This window comes from Vulpes vulpes, chromosome 4, assembly GCF_048418805.1.
Source record: "Vulpes vulpes isolate BD-2025 chromosome 4, VulVul3, whole genome shotgun sequence".
Classification (NCBI taxonomy): Eukaryota; Metazoa; Chordata; class Mammalia; order Carnivora; family Canidae; genus Vulpes; species Vulpes vulpes.
Genome location: NC_132783.1, coordinates 133,591,007 through 133,610,412, shown reverse-complemented (window position 1 = coordinate 133,610,412; position 19,406 = coordinate 133,591,007). Strand labels below are relative to the sequence as shown.

Here is a 19,406-nt window from a genome sequence, read left to right as displayed (position 1 = left end):
ATAACAACAATTCCAATGCCCACACCAAAGAGGATGATTCAACAGGGCCCAGTGGACTATATTTTAAAAAACACTCATCAGGCAGTTTTATATAGACAGGTTTAGGAACCAACGCCTTAGTACTCAATTTGCCAAATTTTTAGCAGAATGGTTCATTCATTAGATACTTATTGAACAACTGCTATATGTCATGTGTTGTTCTAAGCCCTGGGCAAGCAGTAGTGAATGAGATTAGTAATGTATTTGTAGAGCTTCAAAATATGAAACAGATAAAAACAAGGAGCGGATTTTTCAGGAATTTTAAATATTTGTTTTTTGGCCGAAAATACTGGTTTTTGCTGAATCCCTGAAGCACCACCAGATTCTGTGGTATATAGTTTGAGAACCGCTGCCTTGGAGGGCTGGGAAGCAGTTTGCAGCAATAAAACTAAGACGGGCTTTCAGTTTCTTGATCGATTCGGTGGGGACACCTTACGGTCTTACTGTGAGTAACAAAAGAACCAAACACAAAGCATGGGGTATAGGGCATGGTGTGCAGCCCACCTTTGCTGCATCTTCTTTCTCTTCTCTGTGCGTGGGGAGCAGGTTACTTAAGCAAGAGGATGATGTGGAGGACGAAATGTACGTGGAAGTGTGTTGCAAGAGGGATCTGTGGGTCAGGCAGGATAATGAGAGGCACAAAATACAGAGGCCAGGGAGATGCTCTATCACTACTGTAACAAGGAGCAACCACAGTTGCAAAATGGTTCAGCTGCTGTGGGAAATAGGGAGTACCTCAAAAAAGTTAAACTCAGTATCACCATATGATCCCTCAAGTCTACTCCTAGTTATATGTCCACGAGAGAAGAAGATGCATGGCCATACAAAAACACGTAACCAAAGTTCATGGCGGCATTATCCATGAGAGCCAGAAGTAGACACAACCTAAATGTCCACCAAGTGATGAATGGATAAGCAAAGTATGATCTATCCACACAGTGGGATATTATTCAGCCATAAAAAGGAATGAAATGTGGCTGATAATGTGCAACAGCATGGATGAACTTAAAATAGTTATAGGGAGTGAAAGGAGCCAGTTTCAGAAGACCATATATTGTCCAATTCCATTCATACAAAATGGTCAGAATAAGGAAATCTATAGAAACAGAAAGTAGATTAGTGGTGGCCAGAGACTGGAGGGAGGGAGTAGAGAGTGACTGCTAATGAGCAAGGAGTTTCTTTGGGGGTAATGTCCATGTTCTGAAACCAGATAGTGGTGACAGTGACACAATTTTGTAAACATACTAAAACCCAGTGAATTGTACACTTTAAAAAGGTGAATTTTATGACATGTAGATGATAGCTCTCTCTCTCTCTTTTTTTTTTTTTAAAGATTTTTATTTATTTATTCAGGAGAGACACACAGAGAGAGGCAGAGGCATAGGCAGAGGGAGAAGCAGGCTCTCTCTGGGGACCCTGATGTAGGACTCAATTCCAGGACTCTGGGATCACGACCTGAGCTGAAGGCAGATGCTCAAACACTGAGTCACCCAGGCATCCCACATGTACATGACATCTTAATCTAAAAAATTTTTTAAAAAAAGACTTCATTTATTTAAGACAGAGAACATGAGCCAGTGAGAGAGAGAGAGAGAGAATGAGCAGGGGTGAGGGTCAAAGGGAGAAGCAGGCTTCCCCGCTCAGCTGTGCTCCCCACTCTCTCTCTCATGCTCTCTCAAATAAATAAATAAAATCTTTTTTTTTTTTTAAAGAAGCAATTAGAGACAATAATGCTAACCAATGTTCTGTGTCCAAGAAATAAGACAGGGATGCCTGGGTGGTTCAGTGGTTGAACGTCTGCCTTTGGCTCAGGGTGTGATCCCGGGGTCCTGGGATGGAGTCCCACGTTGGGCTCCCTGCCCAGCTGGGGGCCGCTTCTCCCTCTCCCTCTGCCTGCCACCGCCCCCCCTCGCTTGTGCTTTGTGCTCTCACTCTCTTAAAATTTTTAAGTCCTTTAAAAAATACAAGAACTAAGACAATACTCAGAGCCTGTCGTGCCTTAGCCAGAACCCACAAGCAGCTGCAGAAGGCAACCCGGGGTTCAGATGACAAACCTGGTCAGGCCCAAGATTGCCTTTCTTTGCCAGGGTTTGAAGAGTTTATCAGTGTCTCAGAGGGACACCTGGATGGCTCTGTGGTTGAGCGTCTGTCTGCCTTCAGCTTGAGTTGTGATCCCGGAGACCCGGGATCAAGTCTCATGCCGGGTTCCCTGCGTGGAGCCTGCTTCTCCCTCTGCCTATGTCTCTGCCTCTCTCTCTCTCTCTGTGTGTGTGTCTCTCATGAATAAATAAGTAAAATCTTTTAAAAACAAGTCTTTCAGACAAGAGGGATTAGCGATTAACAAAACTATGCCTGTTACACTTATAATAATAATAATTTTTTCTGGGCCTATGTTCTTTATATATGTTTATATTCAAGCCATAGGAATGGTTTGTTACTTTTCAAATACTTAATTCATTTTGCTATTTTTCAAACACCCAGTTCCAGAAGCTCATTCTGGATGTCAGACATTCAGTGCCATGTCCTGCTATAGTGCAGGTTGGAGGTCTTGGGGACTAGACACATAAGCTCACCAGACAACAGGTACACTGGTCTGGGTCATGTGAATCTCCTGATCAAGTCTGACAGCATCCTGTTGGGTGGGTGAGGAAAGTATTTTGAGGAACAGCAACTTGGAATTTACACGCTGTATGAAAATGCCTTAGGGGGACAGAAGGTGTTTTTAAGCATGAAAAGTTTGGATCATTGATGGGAGAAAAGGACTGCCAGGGAATCATAATTCCACTTTCTGGCTCATCACCGCCTTTGGGTTTTCTCCCTTGACTGGTTCTGACAATGTGCCATTTTACAGAATGTGTCACTGTTGCTTCGGAGCTGCCACATATGCTCTGCTGCACATCTGGGATTATTGCATCAGGTTTGCAAAACCAGTTAAAAAAAATCTTTTCAAGTTTGCCTTTAGCATTTTGCAAGGAGGTTACTCATCAGCTGTTTGTTTATGCTCTCTAGTGATTGTTTTGCACATTATCAATGAGTAGCGTGCAATTACACCATTATAATGGCAAGTATAAATGGAATTCTCAGTAGGGCATTTCTGGGAGAATAGATGGCCTCTTTCTAGGCCCGGTGCCCCAAAGAGACTCCACAGTTAGACAAACCAGTGGTTGCAGGGAGATGAGGGCCCTGTGGTCATATTGCCAAAACTAAGGGCTTCTAGCAACCCTCCTTCAGGCCATTAGCCAACAAATCTCAAATGTTGATGGCACACCAAGACAGGTTTGCCAAGAAGACCCATCTGAACCTCTTGCTACCCATATTTCTGATCCAAATTATTCATGACAAACCTCCCCTCTCCTGGAATTGACTCTGAATTAAAACGATCCTAATGTTCTGGATGTAATTAAAACCTCATTTGTTCATGCATTTTTAAACAACAGCTTTTATTGAGATATGATTTACATATCGTAAAAGTCACTCTTTTAAAGTGTACAGTTCAGTAGCTTTTAGCGTATTCATGGAGTTAGCATCTCTACTCTTGAATTTTAGAACATTTCCATCACCCCAAACAGAAACCTTGTACCCATTAGTGATCATGCACCATTGCCTCTCATTCCCCATCTTCTTCTGATCTCTGTAAACCACTGTTCTACATTCTGACTCCAAATTTGCCTCTTCTGGGCATTTGATACAAACAGATTCATACAATGTGGTCTTTTGTCACTGGCTTCATTCACGTTGAAACATGTATCAGTACATTCATACTTAAATTTTTTAATTTTTATTTATTTTTTAAGATTTTATTTATTTATTCATGACAGACAGAGAGAGAGAGAGAGGCAGAGACACAGGCAGAGGGAGAAGCAGGCTCCACGCAGGGAGCCCGACATGGGACTCGATCCCGGGTCTCCAGGATCACGCCCTGAGCTGCTGGCAGTGCTAAACTGCTGAGCCACCTGGGCTGCCCTTAAAAATTTTTAAATTGTGGGGGCACCTGGGTGGCTCAGTGGTTGAGCATCTGCCTTTGGCTCAGGTCATGATCCAAAGGGATCGAGTCCCACATTGTGGTCCCTGTGAGGAGTCTGCTTTTCCCTCTGCCTGTGTCTCTGCCTCTCTCTCTGTGTCTCTCATGAATAAATAAATAAAATCTTAAAAATTAAAAAAAAAGTTGTAGTAAAATACACATAACACAAAACTTATCATCTTCACTCTTTTTAGGTCTATAGTTCAATAGGGTTAAGTATGTTCATGTTCTGCAACCAATCTCCAAAACTCTTTCAACTTGCAAAGCCAAAAATCTATATCCATTAAACAATAACTCCTCATTCTGCACTCCTCGTGGCTCCTGGCAACCCCCATTCTCTTCCTGTATCTATGAATTTGACTCTTCTGGGTGCCTCATGTGTGTGGAACCATACAGTATCTGTCTTTTTGTGACTGGCTTATTTAACTTAGCATAATATCATCAAGGATCATCCACGTTGTAGCATGTGTGAGGATTTTCTGCCTTTTTAGAGCTGAATAATATTCCTCTGTGTGTGTGTGTGTGTGTGTGTGTGTGTAATATACCAATCACACTTTTTTACATATTCTTCTGTTGATGGACACTTGGGTTGCTTCCATCTTTTGGCTATTGTGGATAATGTTCTGACCATGGGTGGCTGCTTTCAATTCTTTGGGAATTGAAACAGAATTGCTGGTCATATGGTAGTTCTCTTTTTAGTTTATTGAGGAACTACCATACTGTTTTCCATGGTGGTGGTGGCATCATTTTACATTCCTGCCAGCAGTACATAAGGGATTCAATTTCTCCTATATGTCTCCAACATTTGATGTTTACTGTAATTATTATTTTTTGACAGTAGTTATCCTCGGGGGTGTGAGGTGGCATTCATTCATTTTCAGTGCTAGCTGGGAAGAGGGGCTGTCAGCAAGAGAAAAATATATACAAGATAGTAGACAGAATCTTTGCTTCAATCTTAAAATTCAATTAGGGAAGTAAGATCATAATTTTAATTTTGACATTTTTAAAGCAATTACAATGTTCCAGGCACTGTGTTAAATGCTTCTCTAATCCAGAACATTTTCAGCAGCCCTGTGTGGTAGGCCGGATTACCACCGTCGTGGAGGACAGGAGCCTGGGATGTCCCAGTGCTTTGCCAGCTGTCTCCAGGTCAGAGTTGAAAGCCTAGATGAACCACCTCTCACTCTGAAGACTCTGTTCTCTCTCTAAATCAGAGGATGAGGTTAGCTTGATCTTGTTAGCCCAGTCTTGCAGGGCTGGAGAAACTGGCATGGCCTGCGGAGGTAAGGGCAGGTGGTGCTAGGCTTACACTGGAAACGTTAGTCATCTGTTGTTACACACTTTTACCCACTGTCTAGAACTGGAACGGAATTTGTAAGTGGAAGGGATGGAGAATCCACCTGTAGATGTCCTCTCTCCTCCCCACTGTGATTTTTATAGAGGAAGGAAAAGGACCCCCGAGGTCTCTAGCTGATGACATCTAACCGATGTCATAGAGATGGATATAGCAGGAGAAGTGAAATACCAGGAGAGGTGGCGCACCAGGACCTGAATGCTGGCCTATTGACAAGTCTGATTCTTGTTTATTCTAGGACCATGTTGCTGTTTAATGCCCCCACCTAATCTCTATTCTCTCTCTGTCTCCAGGTTCTCCACATTGCCACTGAAATAATTTTTGGCCCAGACCTACTTGAAGGGGCTCACCAACCCTCCTAACTTTGAACTAGTGACAAAACCCAGCAGGCCCTCATAGAGGGAATGGGGGTTCCAGCAGGAGTTATAGTTTTAGAACAAGCGTGAGCAAGACGAGAGTAGGGGAGGCGTGTGGAAGGCAGAAGCTATCATTTATCCAGTTGGGTTCTCGAGACCATTGCAGAGGGGCTCCCTAGGGGCAGTCTCCTGTATCTCAGCTCTGATTCAAGCCCTCTTGAATCCAGTTCTATTCCTCTAGGCAGGATTTTAGGACTACAGTGATGGTCAATTTTATGTATCAACCTGGCTAGGCGATGGCTGTGTTAACCACGAGCCTAGATGTTGCTGTGAAGGCGTTTTCAGATGTGATTAACATTTAGATAAGTAGACTTTGAGTAAAGCAGACCACCCTCCATAATATGGGTGGGCCTCATCTAATCAGTTGAAAACCTTAAGAGCAAAAATAGAAATTCCCCAAGAAAGAGGGAATTGTGTCTGCCGTTTGCCTTTGCACACAAGACGGCAACATCAGCTCTTCCCAGCCTGCCTTGCAGACTTCAGACGTTCCAGCCTTCACAGTCATGTGAGCCAATTCCTTAAAATCTCTCTTGCTATGCATACATGTACGCACACACACACATACAAACTCTTGGTTGTGTGTGTGTGTGTGTGTGTTTTGAGAACCTTAATGCAACTACCTCAATGTCCAAAGATATATGGCCTTGGTGCTCCTGTAATTTGGTATTAGGGTGGAATTTACAACTGGTGGAGGTAGCTTAGCTCTCAGGCCCCGTCTCATTGGGGACAAGGTTTTAGGAAAAACCAGAGGTGGCACAGAAGGAAATACATTGCACACTGACAGCCCAATTTAAACAGTACCCACCATCCTTATAGCAGCTTGTTTTGAAAGAACCTTTTTTAAAAATCATGATCTTTCCCCCCATTATAGCTTTTTGTCTGTTTCCCTCTCTGATGCTGTTTGTTTTTCTCACTCTTGTGAAGCACCTGCAAGATACCAGCCCCCATCCCCGGGCTTATTCATTGGCGGGGGTGGGTGGGGGTGTCAGTCAAGGAAGTAATGGTCCACCTCTGTGCTCTAGCAGAGCTCATCACCCCACCAGGTGGACAGGAGACAGCAGGGGAGGCACTTTACTGATGCTCAGAGGCCGGCTTGAAGCGGTTGAAATTGAAGTTCTGGGAGGAGAAAGCTGCAGAGGCAGCTGCAGGCAGAACCAGTAGGAGAGGGGATGGGCTGGAAGCAGGAGAGAAGATGGGCTGGGCGGGAAAGCCTGGCCTCCTTTAAGCAACACCATTACCTGGAAAGCCACGAGACAGAGTGCAAGGGCTGCAGAGGGGGATGGTCCTGACTGGTGATGTCTCTCCAGGGGCCCTGTACATCCTCTCTGCTGACAGAGGTAGTTAGGGGCCTATTGTCCTTGGGAACGTTCTGGATGCAAAATACACAAGAAATGGCACTAATCACTTTCCTGCCTTGTTGTGAGCATCCCGAGAGCTGCTGTGTGTGGAAGCACCCGAAGCTATACCAACAGCACCCATTTTACCATTACCTTTGATACCTGGAGAAAATGAACTCCTATAGCCAGGTTGCTATGCCAACGGGAACAATACATGTCATCTATCTATATGCTTCTCTATGGATAGACAACTATTTATAATTATCTAATTATTCACTACATTATAAATTTTATAAGGTTATTATTTGGGGCACCTGCGTGGCTCAGTCGATTAAGCGTTTGCCTTGGACCTAGGTCATGATCCCAAGGTCTTGGGATCAAGCCCCACCTCAGGCTCTCTGCACAGCAGAGAGTCTGCTTCTCCCTCTCTCTCTGCCTCCCCTACCCTGCACGTGCTCTCTCTCTCTCTCTCTCTCACATAAATAAATAAAATATTAAAACAAAAAGTTATTAGTTATAGCCACTGGCATAATTTTCAGACAAGAAAGGAACATTTGCAGGTGAGTGTTTGTGTACGGAGATGTGAGGGTACAGCAAGGCCCCCTGCTCACTCCCCCTACACTAAGTCAGGGCTCCTACATAACATGTAAAATATACCATTGTAATATACTTCCGGATATAATTTTAGGATCACTCGAATGATGAGTTATTGCTCTGTGATATGTCATCTTTCTTCTTATGCAGAATTCCCAGGAATGAATGTCCTAGGATGGCAAAGTCACTCTGATTAAGTCAGCTCCCCAAAGCTGCAATTCTCAAGTGGGGAATGTTTTGCCTCCTGGAGGATATGTGGCAATGTTTGGAGCTGTTTTTTGGTTGTCAGGACTGGGGGAGGGGTGTCATTGGCATCCAGTAGAAGCTAGGGATGCTGCTTCCCATTTTACAATGCACAGAAGAGCCCCACAACAAAGGATTACTTCTCCCATGGGGCATCCAGGTAGCTCAGTGGTTGAGCATCTGCCTTTGGCACAGGTCGTGATCCCAGGGTCCTAGGATGGAGTCTCGCATCGGGCTCCCTGCGTGGAGCCTGCTTCTCCTCTGCCTATGTCTCTGCCTCTCTCTCTGTGTCTCTCATGAATAAATAAACTCTTAAAAAAGAAAAAGAAAAAGAATTACTCCACCCCATACGCAATAGTTTCTGGGTTGAGAAACTCTGCCCAAGGGCCAATCAGCAATCCTCCAGACTGGCCCCTCTTCCCAGTCTTTGTGGGCAACAGGCATATTCCTGGGCTTCTTTCTTCTGCATTTTAGGGCCGCTTTGTCCTTTCCCTGGGATAACTTCCTCAGGAGAAACAACATGTTTTTTTTTTTTTTAAAGATTTTATTTTTACATCTTTATTATGAAGGACACAGAGAGAGGCAGAGACACAGGCAGAGGGAGAAGCAGACTCCCTGCAGCGAGTGTGATGAGGGACTCGATCCCATGACCCCGGGATCACAACCTGAGTGTGGAAGGCAGATGCTCAACCACTGAGCCATCCAGGTGCCTGCAACATATTTTTTAAAAGTAATGAAAACAAGCACTCCTGTTCAGACTTGGAGAGCTGCAACCCTTATTTCTTCTTCAGCTTGCCTTGTTTCACCACCAGTTAACCTGTGGGGCGTGCAGGGGCAGTCCACAGGAGGAGGCTCACACGGGGCTGTGAGGGCCCGGCCTCCTATGCAATTCCCTTAGTCCTCAGAGAGACCTGCTTGAGGTCAGGGGGGCCCCTGTGCAGGAGGGGATCCAGCCGGCTGGGGCCTCCTTTTACATCTTTGAGGGACGTGGACTGTGAAGGGAGTTAACTGAAAGCAAATGGCAGGAAACCAGCGTCTGTCTGCGGGCTCCCCTGTGTGAGGGAACATCTTGCTTCAGCACGATTGTCTAGGCTCAGAAACTAAAGTGTCTGCAAGGGGCAGGAGGAAGGTAGGAGGAAGGCTGATAAAGTATACAGTTTAAAACGTCATCCTGGGGTCCTGGGATGGAGTCCCGCATGGGCTCCCCTCAGGGAGCCTGCTTCTCTCTCTGCCCATGTCTCTGCCTCTCTCTCTATGTCTCTCTCATGAATAAATAAATAAAATCTTTTTTAAAAATAAAATAAAAAAAATAAAACATCCTACGTTGTTCAGGTGTACCGGTCAAGGCCCAGACAAGCCTTGCTCATCTAGAAGCTCCCCAGGCCTGGAGAGGAGAAGAGCTAGCAAGGGGCCTAGGGCGCAGAATGCACAGAGCCGCTCCCTCTTGGGGTCCTGCGATTCCAGGGGCAGTGCAGCACCACCTTGAGAGCGTTCCAGCTAGCTCTCTTGCCTCCCCTCCGCCTGGCCTGTGGGTCCCCCAGCTTCAGAGGGGCTGGAGCTGCCTATGCTACTGGAAAGGGTACAGCAGGTCACAGGATGCTTGCGAGCACCCAGGGGCCTGAGTGATCTTGAATCTCCTTTTGTCCAGCTTTAGAGATAAACCCTCACAAAGTCTCCTGGTCTCAGATTCTTCCTTCCAGCTCTGCCCCAGCCTATTCTTAGTCCGGATTATTTGTCTTGCTTCCCTAGAATGTCCGCAGTACTTTTCTCATTTCCAAATCGCGGGTGCTCCTCTTTCTGCCTAGCCAAGCAGTATCTCTCTTTCGACCCTCTGAATCCTATGGTTCTCCGTGAGCTCTCTTAACAATAATTTTTTTTTAATTACAAAAAATGTGTTGTTGAAGTACACTTCACATACAATCTTATATTAGTTTTGGGTGTACAATGTACTGATTCAACAATTTTGTGCACCGTGCTCACCATGACAAGTGTCATCGCCATCTGTCACCATACCACGTTATTATATTTTTTACTATATTCTCTATGCTGTACTTTTCATCTCCATGGCTTATTTATTTTACGACTGGAAGCTTGTGTCTCTTAATCCCCTCCATCAACTTTACCTACCCACCTCTTTCCGTGGTATTGATTACGTGGCTTGATTGTTCTCTGTATTTAAGAGTCTGGTTTTGTTTGTTTGTTTTAAGATTCTACATGTTACTTTAGCATTTTATTCAAAGCACTTGCCAATGCTGTCATCCTTTTTCTCTTGCACTTATTAATTTATAACGTACTGTTTGTGGCAGGCTGAATAATGGCCACTAAGGATAGCCACATCCTAATCCCTGGAGCCTGTGAATGTACGTCAGGTGGCAAGAAGGACTTGGCCATCGTGATTCAGCTAAAGACCTTGAGATGAGGAGGTTTTCCTGGATTATCCGGATGGGCTGCAAATGGGATCCCAAGGCCCCTACAAGACGGAGGCAGAGGGAGAATTGACTGCAGCAGGAGGTGTGATGTTGCAGGGACTCCAGAGAGGGCCATGGGCTAAGGACTGTGAGTGGCCCTCAGAAGCTGGAAGCCAAGACGACTAGGGAACATGGTCTCCTTTCAGAACCTCCAAAAGGAAACATCCCTTCCAACATCTTGCACTTAAACTCCATGAGACGTGTGGCCACCACAACTGTAAAAGAAGAAATCTGTGTTATGTCACCTAGTTTGTGGTTGTTAGCTTCAGCAGCGATAGGAAGCTGGTATGCTGTCCTTGTGTTCTGGTAAACAGTACGCACGTTTTTCTAGACTGTACATGCATGAAGGAGTCAGTGTGGTTTGGGATTAAGAGTAATGGCTCTGGAGCAATCAAACCTGGGTTCAAATTCTGGCCACCCCTTGTAGTGGACATTTGCCAATGTTTTGTCCCCTCAGGCTTTTGGAATTTCTTCCTCTGTGAGGCAGACCGTGTGACCTAATATTCATTTTCCACTTTCCATTACTAAGAGAACTCTGATTTTGTGAATGTGGAACACGTGACCGTCTTAAAAACAATCACATTTCACCCTCTCCTTTTTTTAAAAAAATTTTTTATTTATTTATGATAGAGAGAGAGAGAGAGAGAGGCAGACAGACAGGCAGAGGGAGAAGCAGGCTCCATGCACCGGGAGCCCGACGTGGGATTCGATCCCGGGTCTCCAGGATCGCGCCCTGGGCCAAAGGTAGGTGCCAAACCGCTGTGCCACCCAGGGATCCCTCACCTTCTCCTTTGAAGCTACAGCAGCCACTGACAGTTCTGGCCTTGTGGTCCTTTCTAGGAGGGGCTTCAGAGGAAGCTCTTTAAAAAGGATTGATTCTGATTAGCATGAGCCTTTGCCCTTTGACTTGAAGGCCACAAGCTAAGGATGGCGGAGTGGAAAGGTAGACGTATGTGGGGTCCCTGGTGGAACCATGGAGACAGCATTCCAGCCTGGTTCGCACACTTCCAGGCTTGTTACTTTGTAGGAAGAATAAGCCCTTTGTTTCAGGAAGCCACTGTTTTCTCTTTGTTTTTGCTTTAAATATTTCTTTGGGGGAGGGGCTATCACACTTCTCAATTAGGAGAAACATTTTACAGTTTAGAGGTCTTCTTTTTTTTTTTTTTTTTAAAGGTTTTATTTATTTATTCATGAGAGAAACACAGAGAGAGGCAGAGACACAGGCAGAGGGAGAAGCAGGCACCACACTGGGAGCCCAATGCGGGGACCGGATCCCAGAACCCCAGGATCACCACCTGAGCTGAAGGCAGATGCTCAACGGCTGAGCCACCCAGACCTCCCTCTTTTTTTTTTTTTTTTTTTTTTTACACTTTATCATGCCATGAATTTGTAGGGAGTGGGTTTCAGCAGCTTAAGCTCCTTTCTGTTGGTTCTCACAAAGTGTGCTTCTTGGATGGAGCCACCAGGCACTTCAGTTGAACCCAAGTAACTTCTCTTTGGCTTCCTTCTTTTTCTGGTCATTTTTCTTCAGAGGCTTCAGCAATCTATCTCTGCTCTTAGAGTGCTTAATATGCTCACTACGCACATCGATTCTCTTGGCAAGCCTCCTGCCCTTAACTTGTTTGTTTACAGCAATGCCAACAGCATGCTGGGTACCATTGTAGACTTTTCCAGTTTTGCCATGGTAACGTTTGTGGGGCATTTCATTTTGAACAGTGTTCACTCCCTTGATGGCCACCGTATCACCTGTCTTGTACACTTGCATGGATGCGGCTGGAAGAACAAATCTATTTTCCAAAAGGCCTAGAGAACATATAGCCGGAGCCCTTCCTCTTTTCTTCTTGTTGGTCATCTTGGTGTGTTACTGGAAGATGGAGGATCTGGCTAAAAGGCTAACCCACTGTTTTTTGTGTGTCCTTTATTACATTAACCCTATAATTTATCATTTCTTTCACTTTATGGAACTTAGCCATTTTTATCTTTGATTCTAGTATATTCTAATCTGTTGTACATGTATCTGTGACCAGGCTCCAAACTTCTTGAAAGAGGCAAATTACCAGTGGGTAGGAACACAGTCTCTGGAGTTCCATAGCCCTGGCATATTTGTTAGGATAAGTGGTACCAGTGGGATAGCAGACAAAACTCAAGTTCTCTGTGGCTCCATGCAATAGAAGCTTATTGTTCACACGAAGCCCTTTCTGGTGTGCACTGTCATTCAGGGAGCTAGGCTCTGGCTGTCTCATAGTTCTTTATTGCCTCGTCTCCCCAAAGTGGTTTTCCCACGTGCACCGTTAGGAACTTGGACAGATATAGCTACTCATTAGATTGAGCTGTAAGAAACTGATGATGTTTGAACACAAAAATAGCCTACAAAATGGCAGTTTCACATGATTCTGCTTAATTTTACATGTGTGATTTTAAGCAAGAGACTCTAAATCCATTTCCTCAGCTGTAAAATGGGGTACCAATACTCCCTCCCTCTAGGGAGGTTATACAGATTAAATAAGAGGATGAATGCAAAGGACCTAGTAAAGGGTCTGACACATAGTAGGTGGCTCAAAAGGCTAGTGCTTAGCTTAGGCTCTTTGGCACATACTAGCTACTCCTTAACTATCTTTAAAGAAATTGAGATACAATTCACATACCATAAAATTCACCTCTTTAAAGTGTATAATTCAGTGGTTTTTAGTATATTCATAGAGTTGTGCAACAATCACCACCAATTTCAGAACATGTTCACCATCCCAAAATGAAACCTCATATCCAATTAGCAGTCACTTTTTTTAAAATTTTATTTATGATAGTCACAGAGAGAGAGAGAGAGAGAGAGAGGCAGAGACATAGGGAGAGGGAGAAACAGGCTCCATGCACTGGGAGCCCGACGTGGAATTCGATCCCGGGTCTCCAGGATCGCGCCCTGGGCCAAAGTCAGGTGCTAAACTGCTGCGCCACCCAGGGATCCCTAGCAGTCACTTTAATTATCTTCTAACTGCTACTCCAGTCCTGGATTCAATCATCTTTTCTCCTTAATATTATTATTTATTAACTTACTTTTAATTGAGGTATAGTGGACACACAACGTTACACTGGAATCAGGTGTGAAACAACATGATTCGATAACTAGATGTTATGCTATGCTCAACCCGAGTGTAGCTACCATCTGTCACCATCCAAGGCTATTACAATACCATTGACTGAATCCCCTGTACCTTTTATCCCTGTGACTTTATTTATTTCATAATTGGAATCAATTATTTTTTGAAAGAATAAACTTTGTTGAGAGTACCTTGCTGAGAGTACTTGGTTATAGGACTCACTCAGTATTTATTAATTTTAATTCCTATAGAGTTAAATAAACATTACTTGTTTATTCATCAATTGGGAGCCCAATTTCATGTGTGTGTGCATGTGTGTGTTAAGTGTATATAATCATGGACATCTCACATTGAAGCTCAGGAAATCAGATTCTCCTACACCAGAATCATAAAAAAGACAAAGATAACAACAACAATAATAACACGGGTAACAATCCTGGCTGTGTATTTAGGAAGACATGAGGAAGTCATTGCGATGCTGTGCGGCTGTGGGGATCTCTACCTCCAGGTCTGGGAGAGAATCATGGGAGAGAGTGGAATCCTTCTCGAATGAAGTGACCTTCTTCATACTCCTCCGCTCTTGGAGCCTCAAGAGAAGAAACAGAATCAGTGTTTAGGAGGGTGCCTAGAAAGTTCCTCAGTTGTATTTAATTTTTTATTTTAGAGCACTTTACAAATAGCACTATTTTGGGCACACACAAAGCAGGGCAAGTCAAAGTGAAATAGTCCTTCACAGCTAAGAATGTCTACTTTCCACACCTGTCAGATTGGACAGGATGTGTCACTGGGGGAGTTGGCTTGATTCTGTTCAGTCACAGCTGTAGAAGCAGATGCATTTTTGCCTACTTTACATTCTTAAAGAAAGGTCATCCTGGAAAACAACCCACTTGAGTATTTACATTACTCTGCATGGTGGATGGTTTCAATAGTTAATCACTGAACTATATTTATTTTGGAGACGGTTCATTGCTCTGATTTCGAAACAGTTCTGCTGTTGCACCTGCTGTGGCTACCAGTGCATTGTTCCGGCTTGGGTCCTTCCTTAAAAGTGTGAGCTGCTGTCACCTCGGAAGGAGCAAGAAATACTGTGCCACTGCATGGAAATCAAAATAGTTCCATTATTTTAATTTCTGATGCCTAGGAATGAACAGAAGATACAAGAAAGAAATCTTTAAATGTGAATGTGACCAATTTGGTGATAAAACACTTTATTTTATTTTATTTTTTTAAAGCTTTCTTTTTTTTTTTAAGATTTTATTTATTTATGAGAGACACAGAGAGAGAGAGAGGCAGAGACACAGGCAGAGAGAGAAGCAGGCTCCATGCAGGGAGCCCCACGTGGGACTCGATCCCAGGTCTCCAGGATCACACCCTGGGCTGAAGGCAGGCACTAAACCGCTGAGCCACCTGGGCTGCCCCTGATAAAACATTTTAAAAAATGAATAATCAAAATAAAACTTGCAGACCAAATGGAGGAACGAAAGTGAAAATAAAAACAGCCCATGGTGGGTCAGTGGGTCCTGCCAGCTGGTTACACAGTTGTCTGGAATCACATGGAATACTTAGTTCGACTGCTGACAGAGCAGGCAACTGAGAGGCAGAGAGGTGAAATGACTTGCCCTCGCCCTATTCTGGTGGATATCACGATTGGTCTCTGCACTCGGCTGTTCAGCATTCTTTCTGTCACCCTATACAGCCACCATGTGTCAATTCTGAGTGACAATAACACGGAGTTTGGGCACCTGTAACTCTTACCTTGAATTCTGCAGGCTTAACACTTCTACTTAGCTTATGAAGTCTGGAGCAACCCTGAGTAGGTTTGGGAATCAAGTAACAACAAACACCACCCTTGAGAGCATGGACTATGGGTTGTGCTTGATATTTGGGATGCAGGCAGTTGAGATCAAACTCTGGTCCCTTTACTCACACCAGCTGTGTGATGCTGGTGTCCCAGGGTTGCCTTAACAAATTATTACAAACTGGCTGGCTTGAAACAACAGAAATGTATTCTCTCACAGTTTTGGAGCTAGAAGTCCAAGATCAAGGTGTCACCGGAGTCATGCTACCTGTGATGGCTTCAGGGAAGAATAATACTTCCTTGCCTTTTCCTAGCTTCTGTGCCTTCCAGCAATCTCTTGGACATTGGCTTGTAGACACTTCATTCCAGTTTCTGCCGAGGTCATCACATGGCTTTCTTCTCCATTTCTCTGTATCCAAATCTTTGTCTCTTTTCTCTTATAAAGACACCAGTTCTTGGATTTACAGCCTGCTGTAATTTAGTATGATCTCATCTTAATTGGATCACATGTGCAAAGACTCTATTTCCAAATGAACATTGTACATCCACAGGTACTAGGAATAAACCAGTAAACCAGTTTTGGGTCTGAATAGCAAAGAATTAATAAAAATTGCATAAGTAACCTAAATAGATGTAAATTTGTGTAGTGTGTTTAAAATAGGCAAGTTTTATAACAAAACTATACTGGAGAAGAACGATTCAGTTTCATAGAAGACATCTCATCTTAAAAAAAGATCTAGATTTTCCGGGAAGAGACATTAGTAATCTGAGAATATACTTTTGCAGAATCTAATGTGGTAAGGGGTCTCCAGAAGTTTCTTTAAAGGTAAACCTTGAGCAATGGCGAAGAACAAGAAAAAGCAGAGAAGTAAAACAGCAGAGTTGTTGAAATTGCTAATGGTTATAACAGTTGAAGTTCTTTTAGAGAATAAATAGAAAAAATATCTGGAGAGGAATCATTTACAATGACTTTTAAGTCATTTAAATTTTAAATCATTTAAAATTGTTCATTCATGTTTTCCATTAAAAATAATTAAAATAAAGATGATGTCACTGATTTCTTCACCTTGCTATGTCCCTCTGTGTGTAGGTTCCTGTTTTCCTTATTTGGCCTTTTTTTTTTTTTTTAAGGTTTTATTTTTAAGTAATCTTTACACTCAGCATCGGGCTGGAACCCACAACCCTGAGATCACAAGTTGCACGCTCCACTGACCACTGTCTGAGCCAACCCCTCCTTATTTTTTTCTATGTTTCAGTCTGACATAATTAGATATGCTTCTATGTAACTCCAAATATTTAATTTAATTAATATTTAATTTAATTTATTTTAGCTTTCCAAGCTATTTAAGCTTGCAGTCTAGGCCTAACAACCTAGCAGAAGTCACTGAAGCACATATGTCCACCTAAAGTGTTATTAAAAAGTAGAACTTTTAATAAACAGAGAGAGATACCAGAATCTATATATCTATCTTGATTCCTCAATCATAGTTAAATGTTTGAAACTGGAAGTAAGAAGTTGACTGCTTTTGAACAACATGTATTTACTAAAGATAGAGTGATGTAAAAAGACCACAATTCTAAATGAGATAAAGTAGCATTGCCATGTGGACCCTGATCTGTAGGTTTCTGTGATGGTCCAGATCCAATATCCTACATAGCCACCCTGAACTCCATTATTCAGAGGTATTCACTAGATTAGTTGGGTTTCTCAATGCAGGCATCACTCAGCCCTTTGGTCTCTGGTTAAGTGGCTTAACAGGGCTGTGGCAGATGGAGTTCTTGTTTCAGCAGAGACTATGACAGTATTTGATTGTCATTTCAGTCACTATGCTACCCTGTTGGCCGATATGGCTCATGCTGCGTATAGACAGTCTTCCTAGGGTGTGATGGCCAATCAGCCAGGTAAACATTAGGGTTGGGCCCTAGGTAAAGAGGAAAATGCTTGGATTGGATTTTCTTATTGGGTTCTTTCTTTCTTTTTTTCTCTATTTCTTCCTTTTTTTTTTTAAGATTTTATTTATTTATTCATGAGAGATACAGAGAAATAGAGAGGCAGAGACACAGGCAGAAGGAGAAGCAGGCTCCATGCAGGAAGCCCGATGTGGAGCTTGATCCCTGGACTCTAGGATCACGCCCTGAACCAAAGGCAGATGCTCAACCGCTGAGCCACCCAGGCATCCCTCATATTGGTTTCATTGATTATCAAAGGCAACATAGGATGCATGTTAAGTATGGAGCCCTCCAAAAAAGTTTGACTAAGCAATACAACACCTAAATGAACAGTCCTCCGTGGTAGTCTCCTTGGGAGGTTATATACTTGTTCAGTGATACCACATTTATGCTGGAATACTTCTTCTTTTTTTGAGGGGTGGGGGTTGCCACCAGGGCCAGTTAGTCATCCATATAAGGATATCATTTTATTATGAATGTTTTATGACTCATATAATCATGGATCTGAGACTTCTTTTGCTCTTAACAAATAAAAATTGACCTCAAACGCTAAATATTTCCTGTCACCAGGGACAAATAAAAGACCATGCTTTAAGCTCTGACAGCTATTCTCAAAACAGAGTTCTGAAAGTTAACTCTGACCAATGTCAGAGTCATTGTGATAATCGCATAGCTTCTAAGAAGACTTCTGAAGGGGAAAACATTCATTTGGATGTAAGTTATGGCATATTTACTAGAAACTACACCATTTTATAGGGTATTCAATATGTCAGGTATAGGTAGTAAGAGGAGTTACGCCATTCACCCAGTAAAAACGGTATGTATATTTTTGTCATTATAAAATGCAGTCTTCTATAAAAGGTGATGTAGCATTTCTAATGAAAGTTTGATCTAAGAATAGCTCTACTACCAAGTTCGGAAAAGTCACCCTAGGGGAAAAAATGCTTAGCAGTTTGTATTTAAATAGCCTCCTTAAATATATTCCTGTTACTCTTTGCATATGACCTTACATATAATTCATATTTATTTATAATTACTTGAGTGAGAAGTATTAAACTCTGGGAACTATAAATTATTAACTTTTTAATGTTCTACTATGAAAGTTAATTTCAGCAGATAAATAGGAAAAAAAAAAGCCTGTAGTACCCTGTTTGGTAGAAGAAAATTCGTGTGAGAAGGGCATAGCCCCACACATTCAGGAGCAAACACAACCCTCCCTCTCACCCCACATTCCTATCAGTTTGTCCATTTTGGTCTCTAGCTGTCCACAGAGGAGGAATTTTACTCTTTGCTTTTGATTACTGTTGGCTTTTTTTTTTTTTTTTTTTTGATCTGGTGTTAGGTCTCCCTGAAGCCAGGCCTACATGACATTGGGTGAATATTCTTTTTTTAAAAAAATATTTATTTATTCATGAGAGACACACAGAGAGAGGCAGAGACATAGGCAGAAGGAGAAGCAGGCTCCCCATGGGGAGCCTGATGTAGGACTCAATCCTGGGACCCTGGGATCAGGATTTGAATCAAAGACAGATGCTCAACCACTGAGTCACCCAGGTGCCCCCATTGGGTGAATATTCTCACTAGTTCCTTCCCTCCCTGTCTCTAGATCTAAGTTCCCAGACTCTTAGCAGGATAGGAAGAGGAGAAAGAAAACTACTTTTTCAACCTTCCTCAAAGCCTGTGAAGTTTTTTCTCACTGTTCTTCCTCTGAGGGATGTAGCTTGTAGCTGGTGAAGATAGATATTTCCAGTGTCTCCTCTTAGGGAGAGGGTGCACCACCCTGTCATGTTGTACCCTCCTCTCCCTTCCCACTTACCCAGCATCCTTGCACCAAAGGGTGCCCCGGGCTCACTTGCACTTCTTTCCTCATCTGCATGCATGATCCAGATGCCCCCCTCCTAGGTGTTCCTGAGACCTCTAGACGTCCAAAGACCCCAATACTTTAATATTCAGATGAATGGTTGTCACTTCACTTGCTGCAGGATCTCCAGTAGTCTTGCTAAGTTGTCTAAAAATCTTCTGGAGGTCTAATCATTCTGTGCTGTAGTCTGGTTCCCTATTTTAGCCTAGATCCTCTTGACCAGGGAGGTT

The 19,406-nt window shown here is 43.2% G+C and overlaps 1 pseudogene; it reads right to left on the bottom strand.

The window, feature by feature from the left end:
• Positions 1-11,846: 11,846 nt before the first annotated feature.
• Positions 11,847-19,195, bottom strand: LOC112908616 (large ribosomal subunit protein eL21-like; annotated as a pseudogene).
• Positions 19,196-19,406: the final 211 nt, after the last annotated feature.